The sequence below is a fragment of the Phacochoerus africanus genome, chromosome 5 (genome assembly GCF_016906955.1).
Source record: "Phacochoerus africanus isolate WHEZ1 chromosome 5, ROS_Pafr_v1, whole genome shotgun sequence".
NCBI classification, from domain to species: domain Eukaryota; kingdom Metazoa; phylum Chordata; class Mammalia; order Artiodactyla; family Suidae; genus Phacochoerus; species Phacochoerus africanus.
This window is the reverse complement of record NC_062548.1, coordinates 37,710,619-37,734,635: the sequence shown is the minus strand read 5'-3', so window position 1 is coordinate 37,734,635 and position 24,017 is coordinate 37,710,619. Positions and strand designations below refer to the sequence as shown.

General features: G+C 44.3%; 1 protein-coding gene across 1 annotated transcript in view; it reads right to left on the bottom strand.

Annotated features, from left to right (window-relative positions):
• Positions 1-24,017, bottom strand: part of GRIN2A (glutamate ionotropic receptor NMDA type subunit 2A) — a 388,139-nt gene that overhangs the window by 362,035 nt on the left and 2,087 nt on the right. The gene's annotated exons all lie outside the window — the stretch shown is intronic.

Sequence of the window (24,017 nt, the reverse complement as noted above, 5' to 3'; positions counted from 1 at the left end):
GCTCCCCCGGCATATGGAGGTTCCCAGGCTAGGGGTTGAATCGGAGCTGTAGCCACCGGCCTACGCCAGAGCCACAGCAATGCGGGATCCGAGCCGCGTCTACAACCTACACCACAGCTCACGGCAACGCTGGATCTTCAACCCACTGAGCAAGGACAGGGACTGAACCCGCAACCTCATGGTTCCTAGTCGGATTCGTTAACCACTGCGCCACGACGGGAACTCCTAAAGTGGGGGCTTTTTAATTTTGAATAGCATGTCCCCAAATCCGGCCAAGAACCTTAAGTAGTTTCTGTTCCCCTAACTCCAGAAACCGCCTTGGCCCCGCCCCTTCAGCCTCTCAATCTTATGAGCTCCCCTCTCCTTTACTGGCTAGAGAATGTGTCTGGTGCTCATTAGTCAATAACCCTTCCTGACTTGGCCGGTTGGATGAGGAGGGGCATTCTAGATGCAGGTAGCAACTTGTACCAAGGCACTGAAGTATGACACAAAAGGAAATGATGGTACATGAAAATCAAATGCTCCTTCAAGGCACAGACATACTGTCCCAAAACTCTGGGACTCCCTAGAGACTCAATTCAAAAACTGCAGAGCTACTTTCCTAGAGTATCTCCTATCCACAGGAAAATAGGGCCATCTCTGCAAGATCAATGTTTGGCCAACAGCATCAGCCTCCATTTTTGCATCCTTAAAATGATATCAGGCTGGCCAACTAAAAGTTTCCTGCCACCTCTATCATAATTACTATCACAGCCACTGCCATCTTGTGTTTGTCTGGTAATTTCAGCTTTTTTTCTGTAACTTCAGAACATTAACATACAGGCTCCCTCAAAATCTGAGTTTAAGCATCAAAGGCTCTTCAGGTGCAAAACCAACTTGTTAAAAACAAACAATCAACACCCTCAAAGTCATCAGGACCACCTAGCCTCTACTGACCCCCTAGCCTCTACTGACCCCCAAGCTTCCTCATCAGACACTGCAGCTTTTCTTGAGGCAGCTGCAGGTGAGACATTCATTCAAACCAGCAGGAAGATAAATGCTGAGCCTGCACACTCTGAACCTTCTGCTGACTTAGCATCATGCCAGCTGAGATGCTGAACTTGTCACTCACCCCGAGAAGGAGTCACAGCTTGCCTGAGCCAGCCCATCTCAGACATCTTCTCCCTGGCAGTGGCCACCAGGGAAGCTGGGACAAGGGTGGTCTGAGCAGGGTGGAGAATAGGACTGAGCAAGCTATTATGGGAAAGTCAAGATACCTGGCAGACCCATGAGTTTGGCTGCTGTCATTTCCATTTGCCCCAAGTTAGCATCAAAGTCAAGAAGAGTTAGGGTTAAAATGCAAACACCCCATGCTCCAACCACACCATCTACATATGGTTCCCCATACACACCATGTACTTGGCCGCCTACGTCTTTATTCATGCTGTTCGCTCCGGCTGGATAAGCCGGGGCAAATTGCTTATTTTTGCCAAAGTTAGCATTTGATATGGACATAATTATGGTTAAACGCCATGGATCTCATGTGGCAATCTTCCCTCCAGCTCCACAACTGAAATCCTACTCATCCATCAAGCCTGTTCTTCCTCCCCACCAGCACTCACTCTGATCTGATTCATTTCCCTGTGGTCTCAGCAGACTGTTCTCTACCTTATCCTTTTTGGCTGGGTGTTCAGTTCACCACTGCCATTACCAGATAAACTCACTCGTCCTCTAGTTCAGTCCATTTCATCTTCCTGACAGGCAATAGTGCTTTAGTCAGATCTCTCTCCACAGCCAAACTCTAAAAGATGCATAGCCTTCCCTTTCCTCAGCCAACCAGTCCACAAGTATTGGATGAATTGGTCATCCATCACTGACCAGGCACTATTCTAGCTGCTGGGGATACTCAGTGAAGGAGACAGACATGCCCCTCATTCCTGGAGTGTACTAAGGCATCAGGACAGTGATGAAGTCACTTCAAGACAGTAAAGCCATCAGGTACACACATGAATAAACATTTGTTTTCCTCTTTATATAAATCTTATAAACTTACATGGTTAGAGTGACTTGTTTCTGACTTGTGTTGTGGCTGGAACATAAGATTCTTGACCTGACCTCAATCAAAGGACAGGTCAAAATAAGTCATGTAGTCAGAGACAAGTTCAGTAAACTGACTCTAAGTCCTTTAATGGAGAGACTCTGATATCAAACCACCCCTTATTTATGCTAGTGAGATATTTTATGTTCCTATAAATGTGCACTCACCTTAATCTGCCACTTGGGTAGCTGGAACAGAAAGACCTCATGAAGGCACGATGTCTTGGAATTCAAGATATTCATTCAACCAATACTGCCTGGTTACCTACTTGATGCCTAACCCCGTGCTGAATGTGCAAGAGTCTCTGCACCTGCTGTTTCCTCCTCCACGTGGAATGCCCCTCCCCTGTATCCCCATGGCTCCTTTCCTCTCATTAAGGTGCCTGCTCACCTGTCCTCCTATCAGAGAGAGGTAGGAGGACACGTTCTGTGTGTTTACTGATACTGTCCATCACCACTCCAGTTCCCCTCTTTGCAGGCACAAGGCAGGAGAGCACATTCCTCTCCCTTTGAGTGAGTTATAGCCAATCAAATGTGTACTGAAGCCTTTAAGAGCCCTCCTCCAGCCATGACAATCAGCCAGGCTCCATGTGACACAGGCCCTGTCCACCTGGGTCCCCAAGTGAAGGGACATGGAACAGAGCTTCTAGCTGATCCTTGCATGGGCATACTGCATGTATGAGAAATAAGCCTCTGTTGCTATAAACCATAAAGATACAGGAGCTATTGTTTCTGCAGCATAACCTAACCCATCCTAGCTGTGGGCTTTACTGAAAACTCTATGCCAAAGGGCTTCTCCTGCCACTCTCAGTCTCTTTACCCTGTTTTATCTTAGCACTGACCACAATCTAACATCACATATTTGTCACGAGTTCCTACTTTGTCCCCATCCCCCTGAATGTAAGCTACTTACATTCAATGGAACAAGTCCCTGGGACTTGTTCTCTCCACCCAGGATCCCTTCAAAAGTAGGCCTGGAGTTCCAGTCGTGGCTCAGCGGAAGTGAATCTGACTAGCATCCGTGAGGATGCAGGTTCGATCCCTGGCCTTGCTCAGTGGGTTAAGGATCAGCCGTTGCCATGAGTTGGTGTAGGTGGCAGACATGGCTGGGATCCCACATTGCCATGGTTGTGACATAGGCCAGCAGCTACAGCTCTCATTCGACCCCTAGCCTGGAAACCGCCATATGCTGGAGGTCCAGCTGTTAAAAAGAAAAAAAAAAAAAAAAGTAGGTCTGTTCATAGGAGGCACAGTACATATTTATGCAATCACTCAATGCACACATAAACAGAAATGGGTAAGAACGGTTCTTTTCTCAACAAAAATATCCTCAGCTTCGGAAGGCAGAAGCTGTCAAAGCACAGGAAAGGCATCTAATTCCATGGAGGGCAGCGGTGCAAGTTTTCCTAGAGGGATGACTTCTGAGATGAGTTCTGAAGGGTAAAGGCAGAGGCAGGGCAGCGGCACAGCCAAAGACCAGGAGATGTGACAGAGCCAGGTGTATTGAAGCAATTGGAGCAATGTTTTTCATTGTATGTTATCAAACCAACAAGAACAAGCATTGTATAAAAAGCTGAAAGGGAGTCTTGTGATTGAATTGATTTCAGAAACAATTTAAACACAGTTTAAAAGAGGTCTGCAGGGCAGGACTTCTCAAAGCCTTGAATGGGATAATGGGTGTCATAAATATCCAAGACTTTTCCTGACATTCGGCATCTTCTCAATTTATTTTGGCTGAAACTCTTCTCCAGAGGGAACACCTCCCAGGACCACTCCTCAGAACTTTTCTTTGGGAAATGCAGGATTAGAGGAAATTGAAAAGGAAGAGAGAAAATGGAGGCTGGAGGTTGGAGAGGTGTTTAGAGATCAGAAATCAGGGTCAGAGGGTTTGTATGGCCAGGAGTCTTACATTTCATCTGAAGGCAAAGTGGTGTCACAACTTTGCCTCAGGGATCCCTCCTTACAGAAGAAGGATGTCTTTGCTGGTCCTTTCAACAGCACCAGTAATCAACATCTGCTGAGACAGGAGACCCACAGACAGGGAGTCAGGGAGGGAGGTCTCTTCAGCAAATCCCTGAACCTCTCTGAGCCTCATCTCCCCCATCTGCTTGATGGCTTGAGTTAAATATATCCCTTCCATGGTCTCTGTCGATTATTTTGTTCAAGAATGGGCTTTGATACTGTCAATAATCATGACGTTGGGTGTCTAACATACCACTTTCCCAAAGGCTCAAAGAAATTCAAAAAAGAGCAAATAAGCACACAGAAAGCCACTGGGAGTGGTAGAAGGGATCCTGGACACTAAAAGGGATGGCCCAGCCTTGAAGCCAGGAGAACCGTCAGTTTTTCTGCTCTTGCACACACACCTGTCTCCTTTCTCCCCGGGGAAGCATCTGTCCCCAACAGTGATTTTCAACACTCCTGCCACTCTCAGAATTAGCTGTTTCATGGCTCCACCCAAATCTTCTGATGCAAAGAGCAAGAGAGAAGGGATCATGCCATGAGGCTGAGCCGCCTGCCTTATCACGTGTGGTCAGCTGTGAAGCAGAATATAAATTTAAAAAACCCAAACGATTAAACTGTCACTTCCTGTTAGAGGAAGACCACTCAAAAGTGCAACTAATAGGGGAAGAAAAATAAGAAAAGAAAGTATGTTTGACGGAGGCAGTGCAGCTACAACCTTCTCCATCCTGGTCCACGATGGCAAGACGGCCTCTCAGGCAGGTGGACACAGATTTGCTCTTTAAAACCACATATACCAGGCCCTGGTGGGGGGGAGGGATGAAAGGATAAAGGAGGCAAGGATAAAGAAGAGGAATAAATTCAGCTGTGTGGGAGGCCATTCTTCCTGTGGTGTGGCGTGAGAAGTACTGAGGGCACGGGAGGCAGGGGAAGGCCACTGCTTCAAACCCAAGATGTGGAAAAGGCACCCTGACATTCAAAACTTAAAGGACCTAAGACAAAGCAGGGCTAGCAATGACCTGCTTTGCCTCTGTATTTCTTTTTAGAGTTTTCGGGGATTCCATCTGCCTTATCTTGCTAAGAACCCTGAGAGGCACATCCACCAAGGTACAGATTGACACAGGTGAAGGAGGAGGAGGGAGGAAAGGAGTTGGGGACAGAGTCAGAACTACGGGGAATGTGGAAGAAAGAGCCAGCTCTCGAGTTCACTGACGGGGACCATATGGAGACAGAAAGAGCTGGAAGGTCGTCGGGAGCAGGTTGCGGTGATTCTAGGGCACAGGCTCAGGGTTTAAACTTTATTCTGGAACTAACGGCAATATCACCAAAGCTTCAAGATAGAGATTAATATGCTCAAAGCTCCCCTCTGGTGGTGTGAGCTGTGGTTGATGGTGAGCACATAGGTGGGAAGACTGGAGTCAGAGTTCAAGTGAAAGGTGAGAGGGACCCAGTGACCCTGAGAGGAAGGAGGTCACTTAGAGTCAGGAAGTTAAGGAACAGACAGATCCAAAAGACCAGATATGCTACCAGAGATGGCTTTGTCTTCATGCAAACAAGGAGCAAAATAACAGGAAAACACACAGGACAAAGCCCTGATTCTCTTTCAGTGCTTCTCATTAGTTGATGAGAAAGTCTCATATTGGCGCTAGTAGATCCTGGACACCTTTCTAACACTTCCTAATGTCCTTTTTAAAGAGAGAGTAATATTCTACGCCTTACTAGGAAATCACCTCGTTATACTTACTAACACCGCTGTGCTTCCTCTTATTTTTCTTTTAAGTTTGTGTGTTTGTGTGTGTGTGTGTGTGTGTGTGTGTGTGTGTGTCTGTGATTTTGTTGTTGATACTTTACTGTTGCCATTTATTTAATGGCAAGGGAAACCAGTTTCTATGTTTGGTAGTAATACAGAATTTCCTTTTAAAATTTATTTTTTTAAGATGTAAAGAAAAGCACTGTGGGGGTAAAAAAAGAGGGAGAAAAAAGGTCAATCTTCAATAAGTTAAATGCAGTATTACCATACCACCTGGCAATCTGTGGGGCATATGCCCAAGAGAATTGAAAAGAGGTGCTCAAGGAGTTCCTGTTGGCTCAGTGGTTAACGAACCCGACTAGGAACCATGAGGTTGCGGGTTTGATCCCTGGCCTTGCTCAGTGGGTTAAGGATCCAGCATTGCCGTGAGCTGTGGTGTAGGTTGCACACATGGCTCGGATCCCGCGTTGCTGTGGCTGTGGTGTAGGCTGGTGGCTATGGCTCTGATTTGACCCCTAGCTTTGGAACCTCCATATGCCACGGGTGCAGCCCTAGAAAAGCCAAAAAGACGAAAGAAAGAAAGAAAGAAAAGAAAAGAAAAGAAAGAAAGGAAGGAAGGAAGGAGGGAAGGAAGGAAGGAAGGAAGGAAGGAAAAAAAGAAAAAAAGAAAAGAGGTGCTTAACAACAACAAAACTGTACCCAATTTGCACAGCAGCTCTATTCACAATAGTAGAAAAGTGGAAAAAACATAAATGTCCATCAGTGGATGAATGAATAAATAAAATGAGTTTATCCACAAGGGAATGTTACTCAGACATAAAAGGGAATAAAGTGCTGATACAGGCTTCAACGTGGGTGAGCTAGATCGCAGGTCGTCGTGTGTGGCTAGTGATTCCTAGTTTGGATACCACTGCTTGGACACAGAAGTGTGGTTGGGGAACAGAACAGTACGTGCAGGTGAACCAAAGACTTTGCCTCTTTTAATGAAGTCCAACCAATGACACTAACCCAAATCAACCCTAAATGTTAATCAATTCATTTACGAGTTAAAACTTGATCTTGACGTATTTTGGAGAAATGCTCACATTAACAGAAAGCAAATGCACCCTTTCATATATGCAATGGGGACTTGATGGATAGCAGAGGCCAATCCACTCCATGCTCTGTGATAACCTATATGGGGATGGACATCATATATGCACAGCTTAATCACTTGGCTGTAGAGCCGAAATGAACACAGCACTGTAAATCAACTGCACTTCAATAAAATTATTTAAAAAAAAACCAACAGAAAGCTCACTATGAATTCACTCTTCCTCTTTTCTCTTCCCCAAATACCCTAAATTTCTTGACTCTTTTTTTCCCACCCAGGTCCAAGAATGATGGGGAAACTCTGATGGCACAGAATTTGGCATTGGCACATTTATTGTTCAGACAACTCCCCATAAGGCCATGTGTGAGTGACATGAATCATCCCTCTGAAAAGAATATTAAGCGCCTCTGTGCACAAGTGTCTGTGCCTTTTGCAATCTGCTCCATGCCCTTCCTCAATCTGCCAGAGCACTCCTCAGCTGCCAGGGAAGCCAACAGAAAGTATTAACCGCCTGGCACACAAAGTTCTGCTTGGGCTTGACAATAGCCCCCAACCAGGAGAACAGATTCCACTGGATGCAGGAACATCAACCAACACTTGTCTATTTAGAGCTTCGAAGTGTTGTGAAATGGGGGGGGCAGGGGGACAAAGTGTAGTGAAGACTTTACTTAGTAAGCACCTACTGTGTAGACGGTGTTATGCAGTGAGCAGACCTCATCACCCCAGAGCCAGGGTTCTCGACGGGGGAACACTGAACAGTCTGGAAACATCTGGGGTTGTCACAACTGGGGCTGCAGGCATACTCCTAGAATCTACTGGGGGAAGCAGGGAGGCTGCTAAACACCCCGCAGAGTGCAGAACAGCTCCTACAACAAGGGATTAACCAGCCAGCATGTCAGTAATGCCCACACTGAGAAACCGTGCCTGAGAGCCAAATTGGACCTGAGTTCAAATCCTGGCTCTACCACTTACCACCTCTGTGAATTCAGATACATACCTTAAGTTCTCTGGGTCTCAGTTCCTTCATCTGTAAAATGGGGATGATAATGAAACCTACCTCACTGTGCTGTTGTGAGGATGAGAAACTATCTGGGCTACAGCAGTGTGAGCACAGCATGTTCTACTTTATGTGCCAAGCAAGCAAGGTGCTATACACTTTTCACAGATAACAACTGATTTTTTTTTTTTTTTGGTCTTTTTGAGGGCCGCACCCAAGGCATATGGAGATTCCCAGGCTAGGGGTCTAATCGGAGCTGTTGCTGCTGGTCTACACCACAGCCACAGCAACGCCAGATCCAAACAGTATCTGCACCCTACACCACAGCTCATGGCAAGAGCGGATCCTTAACCCACTGAGCGAGGCCAGGGATCAAACCCGCAACCTCATGGTTCCTAGTTCCACTGTGCCACGACGGGAACTCCAAGATAACAACTGATTTTCACAACAACCTTGCAAGATTGATATTACCATTAACCCATGTTGTAGGTAAGGGGGCTGAAGCTTAGGATGGTTAAGTGACTTTCACAAGGACACAGAGCTAGCAAGTTGAGGAGCCAGGTTTTGAGCTGTCTGGATTCGAAGCACATGCTCTCCCAGGATTCTCAAACAGAGGCAAGCACAGCCCAGCAGCACACACATGCAGAGAATAAATACCGCAGCACTTCCTACAGTATCACTTTCTCCTGACTCCTTGGAAAAGGGGAAAACTGACACATGTATCTGATGAGTCTTTTAAAAATTATTTGGGCTTTAATAGCATCATAGTTACCTGAGGAGATGGGCTGCATAATCTGTGTGAATCTCCAAGATAAAGCACAGGAAGGCCACCTGGGGCATTGCCTGCCCTCCAGTTTATCAGACTCTCCACCCCTTCCCCCTTATTGGTTCTCTACAGCTTCTGAAACAAATGACCATGCACTGAGTGGCTTCAAGCAACACAAACTTGTTCTCTTGCAGCTCTAGAGGTCCAACGTCTGAAATGGGTCTTACTGGACTAAAATCAAGGTATCAGTACTGCTGGGGCCCTTCTCTAGGATTGAGAGGGAGATCTATTTCTAGGGTTTCCCAGATGCTAAAGGCTGCCTACATTCCTTGGTTCATGGCCTCTGTCTCCATCTTCAAAGGAAATCACCCCAACCTCTCTCCTATCATTCTATCTCCTCTGACTCTCACCCTGCCTCCCTCATATAAAGATCCTTACAATTATGTTGGACCCACAAGCTAATCCAGAAGAATATCCTACCTGAAGATCCTTAGCTCAATCATGTTTGCAAAGTCCCCTTTGCCATAAAAGGTCAGGTATTCACAGGTCCCTGGGATTAGGATGTGTTGGGTTGGGGTGGGGCGGGGGGGGGGCATTATTCTGTCCACCACACTCCCTAAGGCTATGGGAATCAAAATCACTAAAGTCCTAGAAGTGTTCTAGGAAGGATTCCAAGACAAGGACTGGGCTCCTCAATGCAGGGGCCCCGCTGCCTGATCAGAAACCTCACATGATCCCACTAAGGCACATCCATGGCCATCTCCTGAAAGCTGACCTTTCACAAAGCTCATTTAGGCTCTGGAGTAGTTCCAACAGGTTACAAGATTATTTCTATGCTTCTGCAAGCAAGCACATCACACCCCAAAACCAGTGACGGAAACAGACCCTTTCATTCAATACCACTGAAAACAGGAGTTGCCTGGGAGTGTCTTGCCCTGGGAGACAAGAAGCGAGAAGGTGGAGCTGGAAGCCTAAGCTGCCTTCAGGCCACTATTGCCTCTTATCCCGGGAGGGAGGTGGGCTTGTGGAACACAGGTGAAACATTAATCACAGGAGAGAAGGGAAAAGCACTGGGCTCGGACACAAAAGTAGAAGAAAGCACATGTCTACTCCACATTTTAGGAGAAGAAACTTTGAAATGTATTCATCCCCACATCCCCCATTCAGTGCATGGCTGACACATGGTAGAGGAGACAGCAGTCCTCCTTCCTGTCCTGGAAAACCACTGCACATGCTTTGGCATAAAAGACGTGAGATCTCACTAATACTGTAGTATGATATCTAGCTGACACACACAGGTACAACAAAGCTGGTTATTAAAATATTGAGATGTCTGAGTTTCTACTACAGCCTTCAGGGTATTCAAGTCCCTCTGCCAGGCAGCCCCTCCCTCAAGAGCCCCTCCCCTACCCCCCCCAACCGCTTTCCCATAATCAGCTACTAAAGGATTAATGCCTAGTATATCCAGAGCTCCAGAATCTTATGAAGGGGGTGTCTGCTCTGATTCATCACTGATTGTCCAAGTCCATTTAGGCTGCTGCAACAAAAATACCAGTCTGGGTGGCTTATAAACAACAGATATTTATTTCTCACATCTCTGGAGGCTAGAAGTCCAAGATCAAGGCATGAACAGATTCAGGTCTGGTGAGGACCTGATTTCTGCGTCACAGATGGGTCCTCACCTGGCAGAAGGAGGTGATGGAGATCTTTGGAGGGTCTTTTTGGTTTGTTTTCTGGGATGGCTTTTTTTTTTTTTTTTTGTCTGCGTCCATGGCATAAAAAAGTTCCTGGGCCAGGAAGCAAACTCCCTGTTATCACAGCAGTGATAACACCAGATCCTTAAATTCTAGGCCAGCCGGAAACTCCTCTGGGGTCTCTGATATAAGGGCACTAATCCCATTCATGAGGGGTCCACCCTTAGACCTAATCACTTCCCCAAAGCCCCACCTCCCAATACTATCACATGGGGGGTGAGGTTTCAACATACAAATTTTGTAGGGATGCAAACATTCAGTTCCTAACAGTGATTGTGCTGTACTTGTGGTTAAATATTTACAAGGGTCCTCACATCTCTTAGTATCAACCCTAAATCCCTCTTACTCTCATCTAAAATTCACTTCACAGCCCCCATCCCCACCATGGAAACAGGGAACAGCTATTACCTCCCACTCATGCGCTATCTTTTTCAGAGTGTAGGGCAGTTACTGTCACATCCTTACTCTGCCTTCAATTTTCTAGAGAGAGGAACAAAGCAGGGCTTCACCTCCCCACTGTTCACCACAAAACCTGTGACAAGAGCACATCTCCAGCCCGCTAGGACGTGGTTCTGTACCTCACCTCCTGGCAAATCAGAATGGTCAAGTCCTACAAAATGATTTTCTGCTGGGAAATTTTACATTTTAAAGCCATTCTTGAAGCAGCACTGATACAGATACACTGGTTGAGCAATGTCTGGTGACTAAGAATGAATAATCATAGAACTTCCTGCCAGGCTTCAAAATATTTATTATTTTTTAGAAATTCAAATTATTTCACTGTATTTAATGTTGGGATTCATCATTTTTTGAGGTTTTCCATTTACACAGTGAGGAATATCAAAGAGGTTAAGAGGGGTAGCACCTAGGGAATATAAAAGTATTGATGTGACTAAATTAAAATATATTCCACAGCAGATGCCATAAAAGAGATGCAAATTAAAATAATGAGATAACATTTTCATTCAGCCAATTAGAAATTTTTTTGTTTCAAATGCTGGCCAGAGCTGAGCGATAGAGGTAATTTAACCATAGCTATTGGAAATGTCCAGTATCTCTGGGAACCAATTAGCAGTAAAGGACTGTTCAAAAAAAATAAATAACCACAGCTAATATAAAAGTAATTTAATGAATGCCCACTTCAGGGGATTTGCAGGAAACAGAGAGTATAAAGAAAATAAAAATCACCTTTGATCGCATCATCCACAAACAAGCTGCTATTAACATTTTGCTCTATGTCTTTCTAGTCTTTTTTCTATACCTTATAAACAAATATCCCTTAAAGTATACACGTGGATTATGTAACGTCACATATAGCTCTTAATTTACTTAACACTGTATGATGTAATTGGAATTAGCATTACAAATTATTTGTAAGCATTTTTATCTGCTGCATTTTCTTCTCTATGGCTACATCATGATTTACTTGATAATTGAGATTTCTTCATATTTGTTGCTATTAAAAAACAACACCTCTGTGAACAGTTTTACAAGAACAGTTTATCACCATGTGTGGTGAGGAATATTAACTGGACTTATTGTGGTGTTCATTTTGCAAATATACAAATATCAAATCATGACATTGTTCACCTGAAACTAACATAATGTTATGTCAATCATGCTTCAATTTTTTTAAAAAAGAGAAGAGTAAAAAAGGGACCAAAAAAAAAAAAAAAAAAGCCAACAACTACCAGTTAACCAAGGCAAAACCCCACAGCAATGAACTCAAGTGCAATTTGACCATAAAGCTCAGGTTTTCACCCAGGCCTGACATTTTCAAAATCCCATGGATGGAAGCCATACCCTTCAGTGAGCACTCGAGCCACAGCAAGCATGTCGTTTTCTACAGCTCACGCCCCGTTCCCATGGTTCTGGCTCAGTTCACCCAAGTCAACCAAGCCTACATTTCCTGAGCCCCACAAATGGCTTTGTAACAATTCACCTGGAAAACAATGGTTGTTTTCTTTTCAGCCCTAGGACTACAGACATACCAACCAATATGGATTTCAAATGCTACTCACTCTTCCTGGCCAGAAAGTCCTAAAGTGGAAGAGACAAGATAAAGCAGGAGACATTCGGCCACTTGTGACAATGGAATAGAAATTGGCAAGGAGCTCATTGTTTTGAATGTGAAAACTGCCATCCAGAGGAAAACTCAGGAGCTATCAGCCTGGTTGAGGAACATGCAGAGAGGAAGAAGCAGCCCCCTCCACTCTGAGGCTCATCTTCCTCCTCAGCAACCTACAGGTTAGACACGTGGGCCGAGGGCCTCTTCTGGACAGAGAGTTCTTGACTCTAACTCTAGATCACAGCCCTCTAGGGCTGATGGACCACGAACCCCACTGCCAGACCTCTGAATGAAGTGCCCTTCTCTACATCCCCACAGCCCCCAAACTGTCCCGATCATTGACGCACCACTTCAGACTTTAACCCCAAGTCTCCTCCAACTAGATACTCTGTTACATTGAAGCAAATGATTTGATCACAGATATACCTACAGAACATTTGGGCCCAGGTTTACAGGCTCAAAAAAATGTTTGAAAAATGAACATGTTCAAAAACCAGTAAGTAAATCAATTCCAAGGAGCCTATGAATGGGTTTCAGAGGGTCTGTGCACCCCTGAAGTTGCACATAATATTGAATGCATGCTCATGAATATGCATTCCTCTGGGGGTGGGGCCCATAACTCTCATTAGCATATAAAGTGATCACAACTCCCCCAGATCACTCCAAATTACCTTAAACTCCTTAGGTGAGTATGTGGGCCTAGCTTTGAGGTGCCAGTGATTTTTCAGAAGTCACCTTATTGGAGGTGAGATTTTATTTTGTTTGGGGAAAACAGGCCCAGCTGGAGACCAATGGAAAATGATTAACCTCTTTCAAGTCAGTGAGATTTAAAAGAGGAAAAAGATCCTTGTAACATACCAACTTCAGCAAAAATTGCAAAGGGAAACAAACTACCATTCAAATTAACATTTTTCCTCTTTGAAAGGTAACACGGTCACCTCCATGGAGAGAAAAGGACATCTGAGGCTCTGCTGTGCATTAATTAAGCAAATATTCTTTTTCAGAATGCTGCATTGTATTATTTGTTTTTTTTAACTCAGCACATGAACATCTATTTCTAATAAATAAATAATTGAAAGAAAACACATCCATTTCTACACATGGAAAGTTGTATGTTTTGAATGGAAAGACAAAGCATTTGGAAGGAATTTTGAGGATTTTTTCCCCCCCTTGGGAGATGTGAGGGGAAAACAGAGGAAGCAGATGAACAACAGAATAGTACCCAGAGCAGTTTCTGCCACAAGCAAATGTTCAGAACACAGGAGAGCACAACAGACAAAAAAGGATAATTTCACAACTGAACAATCAGAGAGGGATCTGGCTATCTCTTTAGGATATAAAAGTCTTACCACAGTGGTATGTGCAAAAACACATATGTAAGTACACTTTAATAAGTAATTATGATTAACTGAATGCAATGGCCCAAACTTCCCTTTCTGAGATCATTGGCAATTATTCTAGACATCATCCTCTGTGGAAGTGCTTCTTAGCCAAAAACATTTCCACTGGTACATATGACGCCAACTGACCTACTTATGTTTATATTTATATTTGTGTGTGTGAGTTGATACATACATAGGTTTTCTGCTTTTCTAATATCATCTACCCTTCAGGACGATGTTAAGTCCTTTGGGGATTTGAGGTGAGGATGCAAGCATTTTAAATTCTTCCCCATGCCTGGCAAATTTATACTGCATTACTCACACACTTACAGAAAGTGAGGATGTTGGTTTGCAGCCAAAGCCAAAGGCCTCAAGTGCCAGGATTTGTGGATTTAAAAAACAGCAACAACAACATCAACAACATCAAAACACTCAAGGATTTGTGAGGTGCAGAGTCCTAGAGTTAAAAAGGACCTCAGAGGTGACCAATCCAATCTCATCAACGTGAGTCTGGCTCTCTTTCCTGTTCCTAACAGATGGGCCATCACTGTTGGCTTGGTCAGGTCCAATAGAAGCATTAGTCTATGAAACATCATGGTCTTCTATCAGAGACCTAAATGCCAAAGCTTATGCCTCATAACAGCCTTATAATTGCATCCTCTGGCCTCAGTTCTACCCCCAGAATAGCAACAACGACAATAAAATTAAGACTACACCTTCGACCCAACCTTGTAAGAGCTCCTGGGGTATGTAAACACATCTCCCATATCCTGTCTGAGATTTCTCTTCTCCAGGCTGAACTCCCCTAAATAATTCTTACAAGACTCTCACTATGCATCATTTAGATATTATATAATCCATCCTGAAGGCTCTTCCTCTGGACACACTGAAGTTTTTCAACATTCATGTTCAAATATTACCCCCCAGGAGTTCCAGCTGTGGCTCAGAGGAAACCACTCTGACTAGCATCCATGAGGATGCAAGTTCCATCCCTGGCCTCACTCAATGGGTTAGGGATACGAGCTGTGGTGTAGGTTGAGGATGCGACTCGGATCTGGTGTGGCTGTGGCTCCTATTTGACCCCTAGCCTGAGAACCTCCATATGCCGAGGATGTGGCCCTAAAAAGACAAAAAGAAAGAAGGGAAGGAAGAAAGAAAGAAAAAAAAGTATGACCCCCCAGAACTAGGGGGTAAGTCTACAGATAATGATGTCCCTGTTGCTGGAGACAACATCAGGGTACCAGTTAGCCTCGCTTTCTCCACCTCTGCACACAGAAGCAAATTTTGCTCCAGTGACAATTATCCATTCTTGGAGAAGAATTTTGCTTACTATCCTCTACGAGTGATGTTCAAGGGGCAGCACATGACCCAGTTATGGCCAATGAACTGTCAGAGGAAGTCTGCTCTACTGAAAGAACAGAGCCTAGAAGGAAGCTTCTTTTCTCTTCCTTTTCTTCCTTTGTGAATGCCGGCATGAGAAGATGTGATGACTGGAACAGAAGTAGCGTCTTCTGACCAAGATGAACCAACAGCTGAGGAAGGCAAAGTACAAGAATGGAAACTGAGCCCTCAATGGGTTACTGAAATACTAAACCAGATATAGAGTGCCTTGTTAAACAATAAAGCTCAGGGTCTTATGGTTTGAGACAACAGTGGTCAAATATTCTACTTGGAGCTGAAGGAAAAACAGAAAAGGTATGATGGAAACATCGGAGTTCCTGTCATGGCTCAATGGGTAATGAACCTGACTAACATCCATGAGGATGCAGGTTCAATCCCTGGCCTTGTTCAGTGGGTTAAGGATCTAGTGTTGCCGTGAGCTGTGGCATAGGCCAGCAGCTACAGCTCCAATTCGATCCCTAGCCTGGGAACCTCCATATGCCTTGGGTGTGGACCTAAAAGAAAAAAGAAAGGAAGGAAGAAAGAAAGAAATATAACCTCTCTTGATTTGAACATTATATTACTAGAAATGTGGCCTTTACTTTTTTAAGAGCCCTATCACTCCTTGGGACCTGCTGAGCATCTGGTCAATGCCAAACAAGTACGCAAATGAACAAAAACCCTGTGGTTGAGGATCACAATTTCAAATGCTTGCAGAGACCATGCAGTTAACATAAATGTGTGAATTTGGCAAGATGTGAGATAACAGAGAGCAAGGAGGGCTACGGAAATTGAAAACGCATGCCTCATTCAAAGACATTAAAATTCAAGCCATTTTAAAATACTGTGCTGGTGAAATAAAATACTAATTCACCTATGAGCCAGATTCAGCAGGCAGCCCACAGGTTCATAACCATTAACAAAATTCAATCTCGAGTGAGTTGGAAAGCCACGTCCTCCTTTTTCAGCAAGAGTGTATATTCACCTTAAATTCTTCAGTGCAGTCTATGGTATGGGTTCATCATTTCAATCTGGAAAGACAGTTTTGAATTTTAATTCTAATACCTTAACCATTTCAGTTAGGGCAACCAGATTATTAACATCAAAATCTAATGTCCCTCTTGAATCTAAGCCCCTTCCCTAAACCAACTGGATTCCCAATCATTAACTTGAAAGATAATAAAATAAGATCACAAGGATTCTTTTTTTTTTTTTTGTCTTTTGTCCTTTTTAGGGCCACACCCATGGCATATGGAGGTTCCCAGGCTAGGGGTCTAATTGGAGCTGTTGCTGTCAGCCTATGCCAGAGCCTCAGCAATGCCAGATCCGAGCCACGTTTGAGACCCCACCACATTTCACAGCAATGCCGGATCCTTAACCCGCTAAGCAAGACCAGGAATCGAACCCTCAACCTCATGGTTCCTAGTCGGAGTCGTTTCCACTGCATCATGATGGGAACTCCTCACAGGGATTCTTTAATCAAGTATCTTTGGGGCTTCCAGGGTCCTTGGGTTTTCAGACCTACTTAATCCTTGGCAGAGAGAAAAATGAGAAACTATCTATGTCCATCCTTGAAAGCCCCAAGCCCGGTGCAAACATGTGTTCCAACGGGTGGAGCTATTCACCGTAAAGATCACTGAGACAGTCTCCTCTTACAGTCACCTTGACACGGGCCACATTGAATCTTCAGTTTGCCAGGATAAAGCTCCTAGCAATTCCTAAGAATGCAAAGGAAGCTTCCGGCTGTCCCAGTTAAGAAAATATGAATCATTTCATGTTGGACTTTTCAGTTCTAAGAGTTTATGGGATTCATTCCCAGCTTCTTGCAGGGCCTATCTTCATATCACCCCATCACCCTAATGATATTATAATAACTCTTCTGGTTATTAAAAAGTACATGTACTTTTGTACTTTAAAAAGTACAAAATACAGACACAAAACAATAGTATTCCTGTAAGGACTTATTATGAGCCAAACACTAAGCTACATACTTGATCCATTACCTCATTTAAATCTCACAGCACTAGGAAGCAGGTACTGTTATTGTCCCCACTTTAAAGATTAAGACACTGAGGCTCAGAGACACTGAGGCACTTCGCGATGATCTCCAGCATCTGAATGTAAACCCAGACATTCTAATTCAACATCCAACTGATTAACCATGCTGTCATGACATTTTTTAAAAGATGAAAACAGCCATGAATCTACCACCCGAAGATAACCACTGCTCACATTTTGGTATGTTTCTCGCCAGTCTTTTCTTGAAGGTGATAACATTTTCAGAGCTGGGAAGAGCCTTAGACATAATGTCACCCTAAACTCTCATTTCACAGAAGGAAAAGCTGAGGTTCAGAAAGCGGAAGAGCCTTTCTCAAGGTTACACCGCTCTTTGGAAATGGAATTTAGGTCCTCAGACTCTTTGTCCAACGTATTCTGGAGTCTTCTGACTTGAGTTGGTTGGGAGTGGCTTCCTGGAGGACTGTGTTGAGGTTTTGAGGCCTGTGGCCAAAAAAGGACAAAAGGCTAGGATAGATTAGCGATGGTGGCCATGAACATAGCAGTGTGGCCAAGTACACACACAGAACTTGCCACCTCCCAAGGAGCAGTCCTGGGAGAGAAAGAGAATGCCCAGGAAAGGCTCTTAGCAAAGGACAGCTACTTTCTCTACCTCCATCAGGGGTCTCCAAACCCAGTGCCTTCAGGACCAAGTCCATAACCTAAATGAGTCAAGTGGGTGAGTTGGAGAATGAAGAAAGGAAAAAGCACCTGCCCCATCTAAGGGGGGGAGGGGCCCTATTCATCTCCTGCCAGCTATTACCACAGGGAGAAGCAGACCCACGTTACAAGGCCTTCCAATTTTTCCAAAGAAGCATGAAATTTGGATTTTTTTTTTTTAATGTGGTATCACCTACCTTTAAAATGTGGGCAACTACTTCAAATTTAAGTAATCAAAAGGGAAATGCAGAACAAACCAAACACACGAGTTAATAACATTATAACCATTCCTTTTCATGATGGCCTTATCAGAAGCCACCAACTCTCTATCACAAACCAAGATTTTCCGCTCTCTCACTCTCATTTCTCTCCTGCTCCCCCTCCCCCTTCCTCAAGAAGCATTTTCCAGCTGAGGCTACCAAAGAAGAACCCCCCAACCCTACCAGACCACATCTATTAAGGGTCAAAGTGATTGCCAGTGACACCCCCACCCCACCCCGCCAGGGCCATGTGGAAAAGTCAGTCATGCCTCTTGGGGTGACGCCCGTTGCTCTCGATGACATCTGCGGGGAGGATGGATGACTGCTTCTGACAAGCCTTACAGAAAAGGCTAAACATGGGCTCCCCACTCTCAGGAACTACCTGGTGCCTTCATAGCAGGAACTGAGTGGGCTCCCCCAACATTCAGATGAGTGTGTCTGCCTTTTCCATGAGCTGTGTCTAATGGGAAGGCCTGTCACTCACACCCAGGCTCAGAGCTTCCAGGTTCTACCTCCTGCAGATGAGCTGTTGCTCCGAAGCGCTACACTTTGATAGGGAACCCCCCCAAGTTTCTGATAATCCCCAGGAAGGCTAGTGATTATCTGCCCACTAGAGAGGACAGGAAACTGGGCACGCACCTAGGAAACAGCCATCGCTGAGGAACAAGCACCGCATGGAAAGCCCTGACCCATGGCACACTGTTCTTCCAGCAACCGTAGCAAGCCGGCATCAAAACCAATGACTTGATTCATTCAATCACCAAATATTCACCAAGAAATAAATGCAAGGGGCAAAATCAGTGCAAGGTGCCAAAAAGAACATACATGGGGACTAGAAATTAACCTTACTAAAGGTGAGAAAAAATAGAATAGTTCAAATAATCATGGTATAAACAGAATACTCTGCAGCCACTCAAAATCATGTTTGAGAAGTCTATTTAATAATAAGGGAAAATTCCAAGAATACATAATCAGTTGGAAAAAAAAATAAAAGCAGGTTGCGGAATACAACTGGGTCAAAATCAGAGTGAACACACTCAATAACCTCCCTCTTCTGCTCCTCAGACATAGAATTTATAGATAAATCTTTAGATACTCTAAAATTTACATAGTAGTGTTCAGAAATAAGGGAATCACAGATCAGAAATAGAAAGGATTCCCTAAAAATAAATGAATCAAAAGATGGGACACTACAATTTCAAGCAGCAACTGAAGTTGCATGGTCCTTGGAGGAATGGGTCTGCTATAAGCCGCAAGAACAGAGGTCCCAACACCCCCCCAAGGGGTAAGCGGCACCCAGAATCATGTTGCCGGTTGTGAAAGGAAATGAACAGCTACACCATCCACCATAAGTCGTGGCCAAAAGCAAGCCCCTGTACATGTCAAGGAGCCAAAGTGAAATCACCTACATAAAACTAGAAACCAAGCCTGCACCACACAGTGAATAGAGTAGAAAGAGAACTCTGAGCTGAGCTGTTGACAGGAGCGCTGGTTTAAAGTACACACCCTTACATACAGAGGGCAGAAGAAACCATAAAATTGCCTTGAAAATAAGTTCACAAACAAAAATTAGAGAATATACGAGGATATCCAATGATCAGACTCTACAAAAAGGAAGAATTCATAATATCGGAAGAAACAAAGATGCTAGGGCACTTTGAGAAAGACTTCATGACAAGTATGTTTTAAAGCCTCAGAGGGACCAAGGAAGGATTTATATCCATCAAGTGAGAAGAGTCTCTCATTAAAAAAAAAAAAGGCAGGAAAGTATGAAAAGGGACCAATTACATATCTTAGAAATAAAGTGAACCATTTCTGAGATGTAAAACTTGACAGATAACAAACCAGGCAAAATAACAGACCAGACACAAATTAAAAGAGCTGGTTAACTGGGATATAGAATGCAGGAAACACAGCACAGGGGGATAGAGAACTTTAAAAAAAAATGTTTAAGATACATGGAGAATTGATTGAGAAATTAGATATGGAGAGAAAAGAGGGAATGTGGAGAGGAACCACCCAATAGATAACGGCTGAGACTTTTTTTTTTTTGTCTTTCTGCCTTTTCTAGGGCCGCTCCCTCGGCATATGGAGGTCCCCAGACTAGGGGTCTAATCAGAGCTGTAGCTGCCGGCAACACCACAGCCACAGCAACGAGGAATCTGAGCCTCGTCTGTGACCTCCACCACAGCTCATGGCAATGCCAGATCCTTGACCCACTGAGCAAGGCCAGGGATCGAACATGCAACCTCATGGTTCCTAGTCAGATTCGTTAACCACTGAGCCACGACAGGAACTCCCAACAGCTGAGACTTTTCCAAAATTAAAGGAAAAAAATGGATCTAAGAAAGCCCACAGGATACAAAGTACAATAAATAAAATAGCACACACAGTACAATCCTGAACTTAAAACTAAATACACAGATCTTAAAAGGAAATAGATCCAAGTGTGCACAATGCTTACTCCTGGTGATTTAAAGCGAGATTTTTATTTTCTCCTTTAAACTTTGATATACTTTCTAAGTGCTCTACGATGGAGACATTTTCATAAACTGTCTGTGGAGAACGAATATCTATTTCAAATAGACATATATGCACAGACTTTTTTTTAAAAAAATCTGTCCTCAAGGAACTTACATTCCAGGAGAGGAGATGAGGTATGTACAGAAATAATCTATAAAGCAAAACCCACATGGCAAGGGACATGGATAGATGTAGCTAAAATGTAAGCACTGCCTTTTCCCCCATGGAGCAGTTAGGAAGAAGGGGGAAAGGAGGAGGAAAAGGTGAGGACACTGAATGGAAACAGAAAGGTCTGGTACTTATGCTTGATTTCCTAGGGGTTGTTACTAAGACCAAACTGAATTTCATTAGGAGGGGATCAAAATAGGCACACCAAGATGAAATTATATCTTTATCTACAGCAAGCATTATTTGCACCTCTAAATCAATTATGTTTCAAGACCACCCCCTGATAAAGCAAAAAATAGCAGCTCCATTGTCAATTAAATTAAACCACAAAAACCTGCCACTTAGCACATTTCAATTATCGCAAAGCTTTGTTCTTTTTTTTCAAGGGTCAAGAAGACTGAAGAAAAAGTAGAAGTTGGGAGGAAGGGCCCAATTTAACTGATAATCCAATTAACTCCTATTCTTAGCCACAGGGACACCATCCTGTTACCAGTTTAGAAGTACAAGCAACACAGGTACCCTCTGGGCTTTATCAAAAGACCATTACCTTAAGGCAGGGTGAGGGTGGATGGGAGGGGGCAGAGAGGCCTTTGGGTTTGGGGAGATTCAGACTGTGGCCATAACACCATTGGCATGCCCAAACAAACAAGGTAGAATGTTGGGCAATGCCCACAACTGCTTCTTCAGAGCCAAATGAACTGCACTCAGCATTCAGCTCCACAAGAAGCAGGTGGCAAAGGCACACGCCAACTCCATGTGTTACTAATGGGAGGGCTATTCACGTCTTAGCCAATCTGCTTTTTTAACATAACCAGGTTTCTCAAAATACCACCTTTTAGCCCAACTCCTCTCCACGTCATCTGCACATCCCACACAGGGGACTCAACATATACCCCACTGCTATCCAGCTGACTTCTCTAATCCCCTGCCATCAAGACCAACTCGGAAAGCTCCCTGCAATAATGAGGCGTATCCAATTCCTTTCACCATTTTTGAGTCAATGGGCCTTTTCATTCCTCTCCTCTCCATCCCTTTGCAAATCTCTTTCTAAACGTGCTTCTCCGAAAATGTCCTTTTTCATCTTTCTATTGCCATTTCCTGCTTCCCTTTTCTCCTTTACCCTTAAGTGCAGTCCCACTCTTGTCCAATCCCTATAAGGTAGTTTCTTTCCATAGGAGGGGAAGGTGCTCCTGCCCATTCCCCCTGGACTTCTGAAAACTCCCTTCTGAATACCCCCTTCAAAGGAGGAGCAGCTGCCACTCTAGTAAATAAGAGCCTGACCTGGACAGGATTCCTGCATATGAAGGGGCCGCTAACCCACTTCTCTTCCAGCTTCTTTGCCTACAGGTAAGTCAGGTAAGAGCCAGAGCCCCACACCTTCCAGCTCAGACCTCCCAGCCGAAGCTTCCAGCCACTTTCCAGTTTGGCCTTTACTGTTATTTCTCCATTGATCACTCGGGGCCCTAGTCAATGCAGAAATTTCACTTTCAATATGGCCACTATTTTTGTGTGTATGTATTTGCTCCTTTGGTCAAAACTTCAGAAGGGAGAAGGAATCAGTGGTAATATTTAGATCCTAAAATCACACGCCAAAACCTGCTGGAATATACTGTTCTCCTTTTTCATGCCTTCATCAGAAAACAGAGGACCCGACAACCAGAGATCTGGTTCCATCACACACCAGGTGGTCTCAACTAAGTCTTTAGTTGCCCGATGCCTCAGCCTCTTCATCTGGAAGTTACAGGAAACTCCAGCAGACTCTAATGTCCTTGTCAGTTCTGAAATGGCCACGCATCAGTGGCAGTATACAGCTGTTCCCTACTTTTTTCATCCCCAAAAGAAGCTCCCCCAAACTGAGAGGTGGTTGGGAAAATACTCAACCATACAGGCATTCTGCTAGGCTGCAAACCATTGAAAATGAATGTTTAATAAGATACTGCATCAGTTGTGTACTTCCGCTGAATGTGCTGCAGCCCAGGAGACCTGAAAGAATTAATACGGTTCCCAAAGGAGCTGGTGGGAATTGCTGAGGCAGGAGCAGAATCTGATTTGATGAATGTAGAAGTGCTTTGAGAGCCTCAGAAGAAAAGTGCTATGACAAATGTCTGCTCGCTCCATTAGGATGTTCCCTGCTATCTAAGGAACACGCCCCAAGAAGGTCTCAGGGCTGAGGACCACAGCGCACAGTACACTCACCCTTCCCTCCCTACCTGCCCCTGCCCAGTTCTCTCCTGGGGCTGAGATAGAAGCACAGTGCACCTGCAACACCAATCCTCCCCTTTTTCTCATTCTCCACTTTTTTCTCCTTTCCAACCTCCACTTCTGCACAGATCTCAAACCAGGCTCTCATAATATCTCACTCAAATCTTCAAATCTCTCTTCTCTGCACCAACACTCACAAATGGTCCACAGAAAGACCCTCCCTCTCATTTGAAGCCAAGAGATTTGAACACAACCTCCTTCATTCTGACACCCTCCAACTCTGTTATCAAAACCCAACCTTGGGAGCCCACCCATTCATCTAAGGGTCTGGGAACCCTTGTCAGTCCCACCCAAGGAACATATAAGGGAAATGCCAGGCCCTCCATGCTCTGGGTCTGCAGCCAGTTCTCTCTGCTCACAGCCACTCCCTGGAGAGACACAGTTCTGTGTGCCGGTAGCCCAGAGCTTCTCAAACTTTCCATCCCTCTTCCATTTATTGTAGAGAGTCTGTGGAATCTTGACGTTTTTCTGCCCTTTCATGCTTCACCTAAAAACTTTGCATTTCATCCCATGACATTCCCACTTTTAATCCTTTAAAAAGTTTTAGCTGCTTACCATGATGGGGGAAAAAATGGACATTCTCCACAAAACGATCAGGTAAAATTAATATTATTAGCATTAAAATTAATATTAATATTGTTTCAAGTGCCCCCAGGCTCTCCTCTGTGCACTACTTGGAAATCTCCAAGCATCCCACCACCCCATGCTACTTCTGTGTTTCCTGAGTTCTTCCTGACACACTCAAGGTGCCTCTGAACCAAAGCGAAAAGCATTTCCATTCAAGCCCAAGATGGAGAGGCAGGACCTGGTTCTCACCAGGGTCTGTGGCCACAAACCCCTTTTCGATCAAGACAGATGCCA